This window comes from Hyperolius riggenbachi, chromosome 7 (assembly GCF_040937935.1).
Source record: "Hyperolius riggenbachi isolate aHypRig1 chromosome 7, aHypRig1.pri, whole genome shotgun sequence".
NCBI classification, from domain to species: domain Eukaryota; kingdom Metazoa; phylum Chordata; class Amphibia; order Anura; family Hyperoliidae; genus Hyperolius; species Hyperolius riggenbachi.
This window is the reverse complement of record NC_090652.1, coordinates 224,703,144-224,719,895: the sequence shown is the minus strand read 5'-3', so window position 1 is coordinate 224,719,895 and position 16,752 is coordinate 224,703,144.

Here is a 16,752-nt window from a genome sequence, read left to right as displayed (position 1 = left end):
CAGCGCCCCAGTCGCCCAGGCAGCACAGCAGGCGACCACCAGCTCCCACAGCCCAGGGTCGCAGGCCCCAGCCGCCCAGCAGGCCACCACCAGCTACCCCAGCCCAGGGTCACAGGCAGCAGGCCCCAGCAGCCCAGGCAGCACAGCAGGCCACAACCAGCTACCCCAGCCCAGGGTCACAGGCAGCAGGCCCCAGCCGCCAAGGCAGCACAGCAGGCCAGCACCAGCTAGCTACCCCAGCCCAGGGTCACAGGCAGCAGGCCCCAGCCGCCCAGGCAGCAGGCCACCACCAGCTACCCCAGCCCAGGGTCACAGGCAGCAGGCCCCAGCCGCCCAGGCAGCAGGTCACCACCAGCTACCCCAGCCCAGGGTCACAGGTAGCAGGCCCCAGCCGCCCAGGCAGCAGGCCACAAGGTCACAGGCAGCAGGCCCCAGCCGCCCAAGCAGCAGCCAGCAGGCCACCACCAGCTACCCCAGCCCAGGGTCACAGGCAGCAGGCCCCAGCTACCCCAGGGTCACAGGTAGCAGGCCCCAGCCGCCCAGGCAGCAGGCCACCAGGTCACAGGCAGCAGGCCCCAGCCGCCCAGCCTAGGCAGCAGGCCACCAGCTACCCAGCCCAGGTCACAGAGGCTTCTAGAACTCCGCTCGCTGCCAACCACATAACTGAGAAAGACCCTGAGGCTCAAAGAGCAGCCGGAGTTCTGAGGCTTTGGCCGCCCCACTTTTCCTCCTCCCCGGCTCCGCCTACAGCTCCCTGATGCTGAGAGAGACGTCAGGCATACTCACGCTGGCCTGACGTCTCTGCATCTTCACCGTGTGTGGCACTGGCGGGAAATACCAGAGCTGGACAGAGACGAGGAGACAGAGCGAGTGAATGATTGAGCAGCCAGCCATGAAAGCAGAGAGAGGAGCTGCAGCCCGAGCCTGCCAGTGACAACCTCTAGCTTGCCTTACAGACACCCAGAGGGACATAGCTGCCATAGCCAGCCCAGCAGAGTGCACAGAGACAGAGCCAGCCAGACATATGACAGAAGGGGAGGAGGTAATGTACAATGCTCTGTTGTGTTCCTTTTGCCCATCCTCCTTCTCTCTTGAACACTCTTAGGGCTGGTTCACATGGACGTCTGCGCGGCGTCGCGTTTGATGACGTGCGGCGGCGGCTGCGCGGTCAGGCTTTCAGCAGCCGTCGCGTTCGGATGCGGTCGGCGTTTTTATCTCCCTAGGGGGACTTTACCCGTCACAGTTGCCACTGTATGATTATTTTCTGGTTAAATGTTGCACTCATTGCGATTATTCTCTGGTGAAATGTTGCACTCATTGCGTTTATTTTCTGGTTAAATGTTGCACTCATTGCGATTATTCTCTGGTGAAATGTGGCTCTCATTGCGATTATTCTCTGCTGAAATGTTGCACTCATTGCGATTATTCTCTGGTGAAATGTGGCTCTCATTGCAATCATTCTCTGGTGAAATGTTGCACTCATTGCGATTATTCTCTGGTGAAATGTGGCCCTCATTGCGATTATTCTCTGGTGAAACATTGCTGCTTTACGATTATTTTATGGTGAAATGCTGTCCCTTACCATTATTTTATAGTAAAACGCTGCCCCATTACAATTATTTGGCACCTATGGGGGGGGGGGGGGGGGCATCCAAATTTTCACAAGGGGGCCCAGTGATTTCTAGTTATGCCCATGACTACTACCTAAACTGGGAATATCTATACCTGGCTATCTATACTAGGGACACCTATAGTATGTCTATATTGGGGACACCTATAGGCCTGGCTACTTTATACTGTACTTATACTAATTTATATAGCGCCAACATATTACGCAGCGCTGTACAGAGTATGTATTGTCTTGACACTAACTGTCCCTCAGAGGGGCTCACAATCTGATCCCTACCATAGTCATGTCTATGTATGTATCGTAGTCTAGGGCCAATTTTTAGTGGGAAGCCAATTAACTTATCTGTATCGTATGGTATTGGAATGTGGGAGGAAACCAGAGTGTCTGAAGGAAATCCACACAGACACAGGGAGAACATACAAATTCCTTGCAGATGTTGACCTGGCTGGGATCCAAACCGGGAACCCAGTACTGCAAGGCGAGAGCGCTAACCACTACGCCGCCATACTACTGTAATATATCGTACTGCCATCTTCAGCAGTACTTCAGAGTAGGTAGTCATGTCACTGACTATCCTCTGAGGAGCTTACAATCTAATCCTACCATAGTCTAATGTCCTACCATAATATTATGTATTTATATAGCACTGACATCTTCTGCAGCACTTTGCAGAGAACAGTCATGTCACTGACTGTCCTCAGAGGAGCTCACAATCTAATCCTACCATCGTCATAGTCTAATGTCCTACCATATTATTATGTATTTATATAGCACTGACATCTTCTGCAGCACTTTGCAGAGAACATAGTCATGTTACTGACTTTTCTCAGGGGAGCTCACAATCTAATACCTACCACTTTTTTGTGCGAGAGAACACTGGCTAATGTGTTTTTTTTTGGGGGGGGGAGGGACATTTACTACTTGCTTTTTGCTTTCCTACTAGCGTGGATCGGGGGGGTTGGCCCTAGAGCTGCGCAGCCGCACTCGCGGCTATGCGGACTGCGCAGCCGCGGGCAAAGGATGCGGCCATCTTGGGAGAGGCGAGAGAGCCCGACCCGGGCCGTGGGATCGGCAGCCGGCCCGGGGGGGGGGGCTAATGAGCGGGGGACCCGGTGGATCGGCACGGAGGGCGCGGACGGCGTCCTCCGTGCCTTACCAGATGAGGCAAGTGATTAAATTTTTTTCGCCGTTTCGCCTCGTAAGTCCTTTAAAGAGAATCTGTATTGTTAAAATCGCACAAAAGTAAACATACCAGTGCGTTAGGGGACATCTCCTATTCCCCTCTGTCACAATTTCGCCGCTCCTCGACGCATTAAAAGTGGTTAAAAACTGTTTTAAAAAGTTTGTTTATAAACAAACAAAATGGCCACCAAAACAGGAAGTAGGTTAATGTACAGTATGTCCACACATAGAAAATACATCCATACACAAGCAGGCTGTATACACCCTTCCTTTTGAATCTCAAGAGATCATTGTGTGTTTCTTTCCCCCTTCTGCTCTCATGCACTGAAGTTTCAGGCTGCTCTTTTCTTCCTGCAAACAGCTTTGCCTTTGTCTGTAATTCCTCAGTATGTGAAAGCCCAGCCAGCTCAGAGGATGATTTATCCAGCTTGTAAAAGAGAAGAGAGAAGCTGCACTAATCTAAATAATACACAGGCAGTGTGCATAGAGGGGCTTGTAAGGGGGAGTTCATAGCAGAACCACAACACTGAAGAACTTGGCAGCCTTCCAGACACAGGCCGACAAGTCTGACAGGGGAAAGATACATTGATTTATTACAGAGACAGTGATAGCAGAAAGTGCTGCAGTTAGCCAGAACACATTAGAATAGCTTTAGGAACTTGTAGGATGATAAAAAACAGGGTGCAATTTTTGTTACGGAGTCTCTTTAAGCCTCCAACACACTGCTTTATTATACGGCCTTCCCTATCATGGGAAACTACAGAATGGCCAGGTACTGTCTCCCTAATCCTGACAAACCTTCCCCACCAGAGGGCACTACTCCCCCACTCAATATTTACCACCTTCGCTTATAAGATTTAGTTGAAGATATTTGGTGCCCTGCATAACATCCCATAGTGTCTATGGACAGAGGACGGCTGCTACCCTGATCCTCCCTCACAAAAGCTGTACTACGCCTCTTATCTTTATCTACAACATGGCATGAGATTACGCCTCACTCTTAACACAACATCCTGAGCTGACTCCCCTGCTGGCTAGACGTTCTCGCCCCTCACGAACCTAGGAGCGCCAGTTGTCCTTGCCCGCCTACCCCTCATTAACTGTTTATCAATATTCAACACCCCCTTTTTCCCAACCCCTGCTCATACCCCTTTCCCCACCCCTCCTATGATAACTTTGCTCCTTTATAGCTGGGACTTTAACTCAAGATGGTCCAATATCATTAAGCCAGCAGAGCAGTCGGCCAACACACACCCCCTAATGACCCGGCCGGAGTCACTACTTTGGTGGGACTCTTCCTCTTCCGAGGTCCCCTTGCTCTTGACCCCTACATGGTCAAGCTTTCATCTTAGCCCAGTTCCCGGATTACCATGGAACTGTGCACGTGTCTCCTTCCTGCTCTCTCTCACTTTCATACTCTTCTCCCCCCTCTCTCTGTTGCCTCTCCCTACCCCCCAGGGTCTCCACCTTACAGATCTTAGTATCGCATCAAGCTTTGAAATCAACCCTCCATGACTTCTTCCTTTTTTTAAAAATTTTCTCATAACGTCTAAAGCGTTTACCTATTATAAAGTTTGCCAAGCAGACGTTGTATGCTTACAAGAGACTAGACTAGACCAACCTACTTGTCCTAAATACCTGAATCGTCACTATCCTACAGCTTTTTTCGCCTGTGCCCGTACGAAAGTACGCGGAGTCTTAATTGCCTTTAGGAAGAACTTTCCCTTTAATTATACAAAACATATAGCTGACCCTACTGGCAGATACCTCATCTTACTCGGTACAATATACGATAGAGAGGTCACTTTTGCTACTTATTACGCCCCCAATGCACACCAATCCAATTTCTACTCCCACTTTCTACATGTCCTCTCCCAGCATGGTCTAGGCCAAATCATAATCACAGGTGATACCAACGCTACTCTTAACCCTAAGACAGACAGACAGAGACCCCTTAGCTCTAACCCCACTACAGAACCTAAGGACCCACACGGGATCAAAATCAAAGAAATTCTAGACCACTATGGCTACGTGGATGTTTGGCGAGAACTTAACCCTTCCACTACAGATTTCACTTTTTATTCCAATGCCCATGACAGCTTTAGCAGGATCGACCATATCTTTGTGCAACAGACTTGCCTTCACCTTGTACCAGCAGCTAAGATACACACAACCTCCTGGTCAGATCACTTCCCGGTTTCCATCTGCTGCTCCGCTACACTCCCGATCAATCGATCATTTACATGGCGTTTAAACGATTCCCTGCTCTCTAGAGCAGATATTATCGATTAACTAAAGGGGAAAGTTGAGGAATACTTTGCTGACAATGCGGGCTCTGTATCCTCATCTTTCACTTTATGGGAAGCCCATAAAGCCACTATACGTGGAACATTAATAGGAATTGCCAGTGGTCTCAAAAAACGCTGCAATCAAAAAATTAAAGAACTTACTGCAAAATTGGAACGAGCTGAGAAGGAGTGGAAGCATACACCCACACGCATCAACAAGATTATCAAAGATCGCATAAGCACAGAATTAGATTTGCTACTAACGGACAAGGTGGAGCAACAGCTTAGATGGCGTAGACAATTTTATTACTACAACGCTAATAAGCCACTGTCCCTCCTAGCCAAATGTCTTAAAAATAGGCCTTCCCACCCAACCATGCTTAAAATCCGCAACTCCTCAGGACAGGTTACCGCCAACCCTCGCAAGATTGTTGATTCCTTCGAGAAATTTTTAGCAGATCTATATGCTAACACCTCTAATGCATCTGACACCATTATCCGTGACTTCTTAGACCAGACCACACTCCCTAAATTGAGCCAAGACACTATTACCAGCCTGAGTGCCCCTATCTCAGCAGCCGAAGTTCAATTAGCTATCAAAACATTGAAGTCTAATAAAACTCCTGGCCCAGACGGGTTCTCGGCCCTCTATTATAAAAAGCTATCAGATTCACTGGCCCTAGAACTAGCAAAGTGCTACAACGAAATCCGGGAAGGCAAGTCTCCCCCAAGATCTATGCTAATGGCCTACATTTCTATGGTTCCTAAGGTAGAGCAGGAACACCACGCAGTCCACCAATTTTGCCCCATCTCCCTCATTAACACAGACTTCAAACTATTGGGCAAGATTCTAACGTTGAGACTGAATAAAATCCTCCCATCCCTGATTCAGACGTTGCTAATGGCCATGGCTGCGATTTATGTACGTCAGAATCACCACCATTGAAATTGCCCAAATAAACAGGTTTTTGTGACCCTAGGCTATGACCTCTTCGGCCTAGGGGCCCTAAACTCACCAGTTATGACCCCCCTAACAGTTCCTACAATGCTAGAAAATTTGCCACTGCTGAGCAATTGCCCTTTGAAAAGATGTGAGATTTTGGAAAGTAAAATAGGGAGCCAATGAAAGCCTATGGGGGATTCTACTACTTTACCTAACAATATGTCTTCTACCTGCATGAGACATTTCGTGAGATTCAGACGTTGCTAACGACCATTGCCCAAATAAACAGGTTTTTGTGACCCTAGGCCTAGGCTATGACCTCTTCGGCCTAGGGGCCCGAAACTCACCAGTCATGATCCCCCTAAGGGTCCCTACAATGCTAGAAAATTTGCCACTGCTGAGCCATTGCCCTTTGAAATGGTGTGAGATTTTGGAACTGTAAATAGGAGGCCCAATAAAAGCCTATGGGGGAATTTACCAATTTTGGACCCCTGTAACTCTGGTTTGCAGAGATGTTCGGGAACCCATCTTTGGAGTCCAAGTCTAACAATATGTCTTCTACCTGCATGAGACATTTCATGAGATTCAGACGTTGCTAACGGCCATGGCTGCGATTTATGTACGTCAGAAGAAGAAGATATAGAAGAAGAAGATATAGAAGAAGAAGAAGACGACGTAAATGAAGACTTCTAACTTACAACCATTTTGGACACACCTTCTCATGCAAACACTTTTCATGAAGTTAATTTACTTTTTTTGATACCTTTTTTATAACTACTACATCACCACATAATCACTTGATGTTTTTCTTCATAAAAAAGGTGGTTTCATGCATCATTGACCTCCAATACAAGTTTTAAAAGCTATTTAAGGCCAGTTCGAATATTTTACTCGAATACAGACTTGGATAGTGACGTCGGATATCCGAGTTCGAATCGGATATTCGATTAACTCGAATATTGAACTTCGAGTGAATTTGGATAGTTTACTATCCGAATTCGACCAAACTCGAATAGGATAATGAGGTATCCGATCAACACTGAGGATAAGTAAGGAAAGCAGAAAATGGTATACTTACGTAGCAGTCATTTTCCTTTCCTTACGCCTCTATGGCAGCACAGTGGGTAGTAGCCCCACTCTAACTACCCTATAGGAAAAGTAATGATTTAAAGGAAAAGACTGGATAACCACCAATGTCTTAGTGACTATTCAACTCACTGAATAAATGGGTGGGATCCCTGTGCTGCCATGGATACATAAAAAGGAAAGGAAAATTACCTGTAGGTAGGTATACAATTTTCTACTTTCCATATGTCTCCATGACAGCACAGTGGGATTTAACTAAAAAAAAAACAAGGGAGGAAATCAAAGTTATTGCATTTTTAAACAAACAGATGTGTATTCAGTATTAGCTAGAGAAGAGGAGATAACTGCTCTCCCAAACTCAACAGTTGTGGATGCAGACACATTAACTGAGCAATAAAGGTATGGATTGAACTCCAATTTGCAGACTAAATTTATCTTTGATGCCGGAACCTTGGCAAAAGCTGGCGAAGACGTCCCATGTGGAGTGCATCCGAATCCCCTCCGGAGGTTGCATATTGATAGCCCAGCATGCCCCTTATTTTGTCTTGCCATTATTTTTGCCAACCAGGAGGCTATCATACAATTTGATGCTGGTTGTCCCTTTCTGTACCCGACTGGCACTACAACAAGTCAGATTTTCTGAATTGACTCTTTGCTTGAATGTCGGCTCTTAAAGTGCCAGCTATGTCTAAGGACACAATCTGAAGAACACTGTCAGTGACCGCTCCTGGTTAAGACGGTAAGATGAAGGAACGTTTGGTAAAAAAAACCTGTCCGCCGGTCTAATTTGTACTTTATCATGGACGAATACCATGTATGGTTCTTTATGACTTAATACTTGGAGTCCTGATACCTTCTGGGCAGAAGTTATCACCATGGGAAATACAGTCTTTAGGGTGAAATTCCATAAACTACAACTTTCAATAGGTTCAGGCAAGAGCAAGTTCATAAACGCTCTACCCCCATGTCATCACATACCAGTCGGTGCAGGATCTAGAGAGCGAGCCAGTCCATTAGCACAAATTGTGAGAGAAGGATCCGCAGACCAGACTTGGCTTGATGAAAAAATGTATGTTCTTTATTAGAAAATTCCACATGACAAAAATGAAGTGCAATAAAATCACAGGATCAACTAATGCGTATCGGGCCTATAATCTGCACTTAAAGTGAACCTCCGGACTAAAAATCTACTCAGCAGCACTGAAAAGGCTTGGTATTTCTTTAACAGTTTCACAGCATCAGAACTTTGTTTTTCTTACCAAAGCATCATTTTTAGCTACATTTTTAGCTAAGCTCCACCCATCAAAGAAAAAAAGCCCAGGCTTTTTCCCCCTGATGCTGTGCAGAGCATGATGGGATTTCCTATGTTGTTATTCACGTTACCTAGCAACTGGGAGAGGCGCTTAGGACACAGGACAGTTGGAACTATGTCTCATGCTCCCTGTTACCTCCTTTCAACCAAAAAGATGGCTCCCATCATGAAATGAAACATTTGACTGTTCTTTTAAAACAGTGTGGGTAAGAGATTATATTACCTATCTATTTTAATTAACACAACTAATGTAACTTAATGACAGTCTGTTTGTTTAGGCCGGAGTTCCTCTTTAATCATAGTTTTCAATAGGTTCAAAAGGAGCTTGGCAAGGTGATTTAACACCAAAAGAAGACCCCACTTTGGAAAAGTCAACTTTGTAGGCCGTCTGATCTTTAAAATTGCTAAAACAAATTGCTTGACTAGAGGATGAAAAGCCCTATGATAATCTGATAGGGAGGATATGGCCTTTGATAGGGGAAATCCAGACCTTTATAGCAAGGTAGCTCAGTCCCTTATCTATGCCCATTTGCAAAAAGGCAAGAACTTGCTAAGGCTGAAGATGCAAAGGATCAAACGAGTTCTCTCTCAAGAAAGTTGTAAATTTGTCCCATATTCTATAGTAGGTAAAATTTGTTGTAGGCTTACTAGGCTTCAGAACTGTGTCAATGACCTTCTTAGAGCACCCAAATTGTTGCAATTTTCTCCTCTCAACCTCCAGACTATTAAATTTAGAAGTTCCAGGTTGGGATGCAGAATTAGCCCCTTCTTCAATAGTCATTTCTTGATTGGCGATCTCTGAGGTTTCTCCACTGAAAGATGGGCAGGAGAGGTAACCAAGGTTGACATGGCCATACTAACATCACTGCCAGAAGTGTCACCAGTTCCAAGGCCAATCTTACCAACAGTCTGTGGATCATAGGGATTGAGGGAAAGACATATCCAATGGAGAACTCCTACTGTACTGACAGTGCCTACCCCACTTCTGCTCCCCTGTATGGGAATCTGGCATAATACCATTTTGCAGTTCGATCTCTGCCTATCCCTAGCAATGGCATATCATGTTGAATGAGGTTTGAGTAAGTGACCACTCATTGTTGTTCAGAGTCGTGCAGCCTCTGTGCTGAGCAACCCCAGCATATATCACCTTCAGGGACAATAAATTGCTTTCTGCAAATCGGAAGATCTGACCGGTGAGTGACAACAGTGCTGGTCTACAAAAATAAATAAAGCAGCACTCAATGTACTTGGATTTTATGCAAAAAACCTTTATGCACTATTTTTGTGCAAACAAAGTCCAAGTAGAACTGTTAACACTCAATCCAAAGGCGGATTGCTCTAGTCAGATGCGTGTGGATCTACAAAATTATTAAACAGGTTTTCTAGTAGCGCTCATTAACAGTTCATCATACTTCAATGTCACTGCAAGGTTCCCCCGCCTTCAAAGAGCATCTCACCGAAAGGTGCAGCCCAGACCGGCCCGATATTGCTTCTGGGGTATAAGGCCACCCCACTGCCTCCAACCGGCAACCTCCAACTGCTCACAATCGTCTGAAAATATGAGGAGAGGCTTCCATAATGTAAAAAAGTGCTTTTTATTATAAAATGGTGGCTTGCACCTTTAAAATTAATCGTCAAACCAGTTATACAAACTTGGTGACATACACAACAGTTTTACAAGACCTTTAGATGTTATCATAGGGGTCGCAGTATGTGGCTAGGCTATATTCAGGTTTGAGGGAATGTGTGTATTTACACTACAAATGCCGCAGTTCACCGCCCACTTAAAAAGCATAGAAGCCACTCCGCTCTGGTTTAATGTAACGCCAGCCGCGTCCAGCCAGTGTTACGCGTGACGTCGTCGCTCCATAGCTCCGCCCTACACGTTACGTTGTGTGACAACTCATCAGGGGCTACGGAGCCTCGGATGCGACAAGATTATATCCTAGTGCCGCATACAAATTAGCCTCCCCTTGGCCAATCCGCATGCCCATATAGCGTACTCACACGCCGCGATCCCTTTACAGGGAACTGAATACATATTTATCATTCATACCATTTATTTGCTTCCACAGTAATGCATAATCAAGAATCTAAAAACAAATAATAGCTTTGCCAATGTGAGCGGGTGTTATCACCCGCTGGGGGCATTCCTTTCCTGCTATCACTTTTAGCATAAATATCAATGCATTATACATGATCCTTGTTGACATAAAAGAGTGGTCTTTAGGTGGCCATACATGGTACAATTTTTCAATTAGATAATTTAGTTTGAGTATTCTATTAGATCGAATATAAAGATTTTTCCAGCATGTTCGATCATTTTTCCAGAAAAAACGGGATAATCGTTCGAATTTCTTGATTGAAAAAAAAAATATTTTCAATTTTCATTCAATTCGATCATTTAGATCGAATAAACGGGAAAATCGAACGTTTTTATTGTACCGTGTATGGCCACCATAACATTCATTAGGCAGATAGCATATTACAGTCCTATTAGGCTTAATCATAATATATAGCACTCCATTATTACCAATATATTCATAACAGGCTTAGTCATAATACATAGAACTCCATAATTATCAATATGTTCATAACACCTTACTTCACCCAAGTTTCCATTGAGTGTAGGGGCGCATTATGGTGTTCATCCATGCCTATTCCTCAATGTTGGGTACTGTTTAATAATAGTGCTGGACTGCATGTACCTCCCTGCCTCTGGATATATAAGACCGTTTTCTTGTCTATTCGTAACAAGACAATCTTGGTTATGATTTATGTTCAAAATCCGTAAGGACTGCCCATAGTTCCAGCACATTTGCTGGCTGACAACAGGATTTGGAACGCCATCTGCCCTGAGCCGAGAGACTCTTGCACAGGACGTCCCATCCTCTCATGCAGGCATTGGTTGTAATCACCACCGGGGCTTCTGTGGACAACTGTACTTGAGCATGAATGTTCTGTTTGTTCCTCCACCAAGCTAAACTGAGTTTCATTGAATTGTGAATCAGGATGGGCTGGTTCAACTTTCAATCTGTCCCACTGGTTTGGGAATCCTAACTGAAAGCCCCTGATGTACCAGTGGGCCCAAGGCAGCATTAGTATAGTGGCCGAGAAAGTACTCAGAACTCTCAGACATTCCCTGTCCAAGGAAAATGTCAGGATCATGTTCAGAACCCTGCCCCAGATAACCGGAATCTTTTCTATTGGGATGGAAACCGAGTGCAGGTATGTCTAGAATCGGGCCCCCGAGAAAACAAGATCCTGGGTGGGCTCCAGTTGACTTTTCTTGATATTGATAAGCCAACCAACCTGTCACTTACAATAATCCAAACAGCAGCAACTGTGATGTTCGTTTAAATAACTCATTTCCTGCTGAGGGAGGAGCCAAAGGAGCGACAAGTGGAACTTCCACGTTCCTGCCCCTGAAAGAGCTCCTGTACCAGGTGCGTTCCCAAATCCAGACACCTGACCTGTTGGAACACACCAACCACCCACTCAAGCACGGGGAAACAAAGGGAAAAAGAGCAGACACGCCAAAAAATACTCTATTAGATTTGGTATGATAAATAAGTAAGTGGCTGACAGGCAACTAGGCAAGTGCTGGAGATAAGCATTTAGCCCATAAACCCAGACACACTGCCATTGCCAAATGCCCCCAAGATCAGCAGAATGGGGTGCCCACACAATTTATGGATTGCACAGGGGGCCGTTGCACATGGTAGGCATGGTTGAATGGCGGCTCCCTGATCCAGCCAGGTAAGGGAAAAAATAAACTGTTTCTGCAGCAAAAACCGCAATGAATCCAAGTGAGGACCAGGAACAAAGACACTGGTTGTTATCCAGCATTTACTTTTAATTAATTCCTAGTAATATGGGGTAGTTAGGGTGAGGCAATGTACTACCCACTATGCTGCCATAGGGAAAAGAAATTCAGTGCATGGGTGTTTTTTTGTTTTGTTTTCTACTTAGACATTCATTTCTATCCACTTAACATCTCAGTCGTTTTCAGCTTATGCATCCGAGCAATGTTCACCTCCCATTCATTAGCCTATAACTTTATCACTACTTATCACAATGAACTGATCTATATCTTGGTTTTTCCGCCACCAATTAGGCTTTCTTTGGGGGGTACATTTTGCTAAGAGCCACTTTACTGTAAATGCATTTTAACAGGAAGAATAAGAAAAAAAATGAAAAAATTCATTATTTGTCAGTTTTCGGCCATTATAGTTTTAAAATAATACATGCCTCCATAATTAAAACCCACGTATTGTTATTGCCCATTTGTCACGGTTATTTCACCATTTAAATTATGTCCCTATCACAATGTATCGCGACAATATTTTATTTGGAAATAAAAGAGCATTTTTTCCGTTTTGCATACATCACTATTTACAAGCTTATAAAAAAAAATAGAGAGAAATATTTCATCTTTACATAGATATTTAAAAAGTTTAGACCCTTAGGTAAATATTTATGTTTTTTTTTTTTTTTTTATAGTAATGTTTTTTTTGTTTTTTTTATTAAACATTTTATGAGGGCATTTTTGGGAGGGTGGGATATAAAAGTGTTTTATTTGGGGAAATATTGGTGTATTGTAATGTTTTTGGGCATTTACTTGTAGTTTTACTTTTTGGCCACAAGATGGCAATCTCGATTTTTTTTACATGACGTCACTCTAAGCCAGCCTTTCTCAACCTTTTTACCCTGGAGGAACCCTGCAAATAACTTTTGGATCTCGAGGAACCCCTGCAAACAATTTTTTGATCTCGAGGAACCCCTACATTTATTTTGCAGGAAGCATGGTCTTTAAAAGTATGTGTAGCTGTTTTTCACTACTCCCTATTACACTACCACTCATTATACTGTCTCCTGAGCCCCCAATTTAGTGCTTCTTGTTACACTAACACCCATTATAGTGTGCTCTATTATACTTCCCCCACGATGGGGGAAAATGCCAAGGAACCCCTGCAGAGTGCTCAAGGAACCCTGGGGTTCCAGGGAACCCTGGTTGAGAAAGCCTGCTCTAAGCGTACAATGTACGCTTAAAGGGACACAGCTTCAGAAAGAGCGAAGCTTCTGAGAGAAGCTGTCGCTTTTTCAGCGGGGGAGAGGAATCAATGATGGGGCTCCCTAGCCCGATACATTGATTCCGTGGCTACCGACTCCGCGGCCGGGAGTGCGCGTGCACGCGCGATCGGCCGCGGGAGCGCGCCTGTCCTCCTTGACGTTTTTATACGTCAAGGAGGACAAAGTGGCCATTTTTTTTCCATCTTAGACACACACCTGTGCTAGTCTGCTCTATAACAAAACAAACCCTGCGTCTGCATTGCACTGAGCTACTATTTTGCACAATTTAGTATGAAGATTGCAGGGTGATCTTTTCTTTCTCTCTGCTGAACAGCACATGTGCAACGGAGCAGAACTTTCTAACAGAACAGCAATAACCCCTTTCACTTTGGATAGGTCATAAATGTGACACGGTTGGGAATACTCTTATATTGTCTGCTGCTTCTATGGTAACATATCAAGGCAGACAAAGGTTGAACATTACAGCCCATGCAGCTAAGGCAACCATATGTAACCATAGCAGCCTGCCTTAAAAGCAAGGTCTGGAATATTCAACCTTTGCCTACTTTGCAATGTAGGTGTAATACAGGTCAGCCCTACAAATGAAATGAAAAGCGTAATATGGATTTAAATGAGGAACTGTATAAGCCAGTAATAATCAATGTCAGCATTAACAATGTAAGACAAGCTAACAATGGAAATCAATCAGCCATGGAAATCGATTAAAGTACACCTGTCAGCTAGTGTTGCCAACCGTCTGTCTAAGTACAGGCGTCCGTCTTTATGACGCTAAATTGCTTGTGTCCGTACTTTTCAAAAGGCGTCCGTCATTTAGGCCTCCTTTCCACGAACTGTTGATAGGCAGTGAAATGCCTCTCAAACTCTCACAACTGCTCAGTGCTGCCTAATAACTGCTTGCTGAGCCCACAGCTCAACAGTCCATGGAAAGGAGGACTAACACAGCGGCTGAGCCGCGACCTTGAGTGCACATCTGCAGTACAGGGCAGGCAGGTGCCTGAGCTGCCAGCTCTGTAAGAGAAGCCCCAGACTTCTTTCTCTTCCTGCCCTCCAATCAGTTGTGCGCTCAGTGCTGCTTCTGCATCTCTCCAGCCAATGATAGGGAAGAAGCCAAGAGAGACCGCCCCCCCAGTCTTTTTCTCACGTAAGAACAAGTCTTTACCTTTTTTCCTTGACTACAGTTCTCCTTTCTTATCCCTCGCAGACTGCTGCTCTCTATTTCTATTTATTGCTGCTAGCACACATATAGCACTTTTTCTTTGCTAATTGGAGCCTTTGTCTATATTTTTACTCAATGTTATATACTTATAAACGTGTATATTTTTTGTACACTTTTTTTGCACTGCTCCATAGCATTCTTTATTCAATATATGCTGCTAGCACCAATGCCCCTTATGTTTTAGACCTTTCTGCACATACGTTTTTTGATATTGCTCGCGTTTTTGAATTCCCTTGTTAACTTCATTCATCATATATATATATGTATATATATATATATATATATAGTTCTATTGTGTGGAGCTTCAGATGTATGTGTAATATGTATTTTTGCATTTATACTTTGTTATTGATTGCTACAATGTGGTACAATTGCACTGTGGTACAATGTGGGACCATTCTGCCTGTCACCTTTGGTGACTTTTAATTGCTTTTAAGTTTGTTTACTGTTACTGTTGTTCAGTAAAGACTGGTTTAAAATGGTTTGCAATACAATTTGGTCAGTTTGATGCTGTTTCATTAAGGGCTCTTACCCCTGCTCTTTTTGTGTATTCCTTAGCCCTTAGCACGCCCTGTAACTATATTATTGGTTTAGTATTATAGATTACATGTTGTATACATGGTGCTTGTCCAAACAAAAACCCTTCCCCCCCTTTTTTCTGCAGGGGACAGAGAGAGCATGCTGCATGTTTAATCAGCACTGTGACTGTCTTCCTCTCCCCAGAATATAAGGTGGCCAGAGCCAGTCCAGGTATGACATATATATGTGCAGAACGCTCCAGGCGATGTGAACGCGGCTCGGCCGCGCAGTTGCCCCTGGACCGGAGGACTTTCTGGGGAAAATTGGGGGCGAATAGAAAGGGAGAAAAATACGCCATGGGAGTGATCAGGCTGGAGGGGACTGGAGGAAGCCCCAGGTATATATATATTTTATTACGGGGGCCCTGTCTTAGGTTCCCTTTAAAGCTGAACTCCAGATTAATGTATAAAATATACAGTATACAGTATACATATAGTCTGCAAAAGGCACAAAATGGGCAGGTGTGAAAAAATGCTTTCAAAATGGAAGTGTTAATCCTTTTTTTTCACCAATCAACAAAATGCAGTGAATAAACAAAAAAAGAAATCAAAATCAAATCAATATTTGGTGTGACTGCCCTTTGCCTTCAAAACAGCATAAATTAATCTAGGTACACTTGCACACAGATTTGAAGGAACTCGGCTAGTAGCTTGCTCCAAACATCTCAGAGAATTAACCACAGGTCTTCTGTGGATTTAGAATTCCTCACATCCCTCTGTCTCTTCATGTAATCCCAGACGGAAACAGTAAATTCGGGCGCCTGAGGCTAGTGGACAAATCGGGCGCCGCCATTCACTCCTATAATAAATATCGTTTAATGGGCGCCCGATAGGAAAAAAGGGCGCCGGAGAAAACTAACGTTTTAAAAGCGGCGCCCGGAGACTTAATGTTTTATTACTGTTTCTCATGATTACACATTATTTAATGATTTATACATTTTTAAATATTATTTTTAAACGAAAAACAGTACAATATTTTTTTCCAAACATTATTTTTAAACGAAAAACAGTACTTTTTTTTTTCTTTTTTTTTTACATTATTTTTAAACGAAAAAACCAACAGGGGGGTCTTAGGTTTAGGCACCAACAGGGGGGTCTTAGGTTTAGGCACCAACAGGGGGTTTTAGGTTTAGGCACCAACAGGGGGGTCTTAGGTTTAGGCACCAACAGGGGGGTCTTAGGTTTAGGCACTAACAGGGGGGTCTTAGGTTTAGGCACCAACAGGGGGGTCTTAGGTTTAGGCACTAACAGGGGGGTCTAGGGGTTAGGGGTAGGTACAGGGAGGGTTACTTAGTAATTTTTTTTTTAAACGTTATTATACGTTTCACTATTTAAACGAAAGATTAACGTTTTTACAATTGCCGATTTAATGCACATTATTTAATGATTTATAACTTTAAAAAACATTAATTTTAAACGAAAT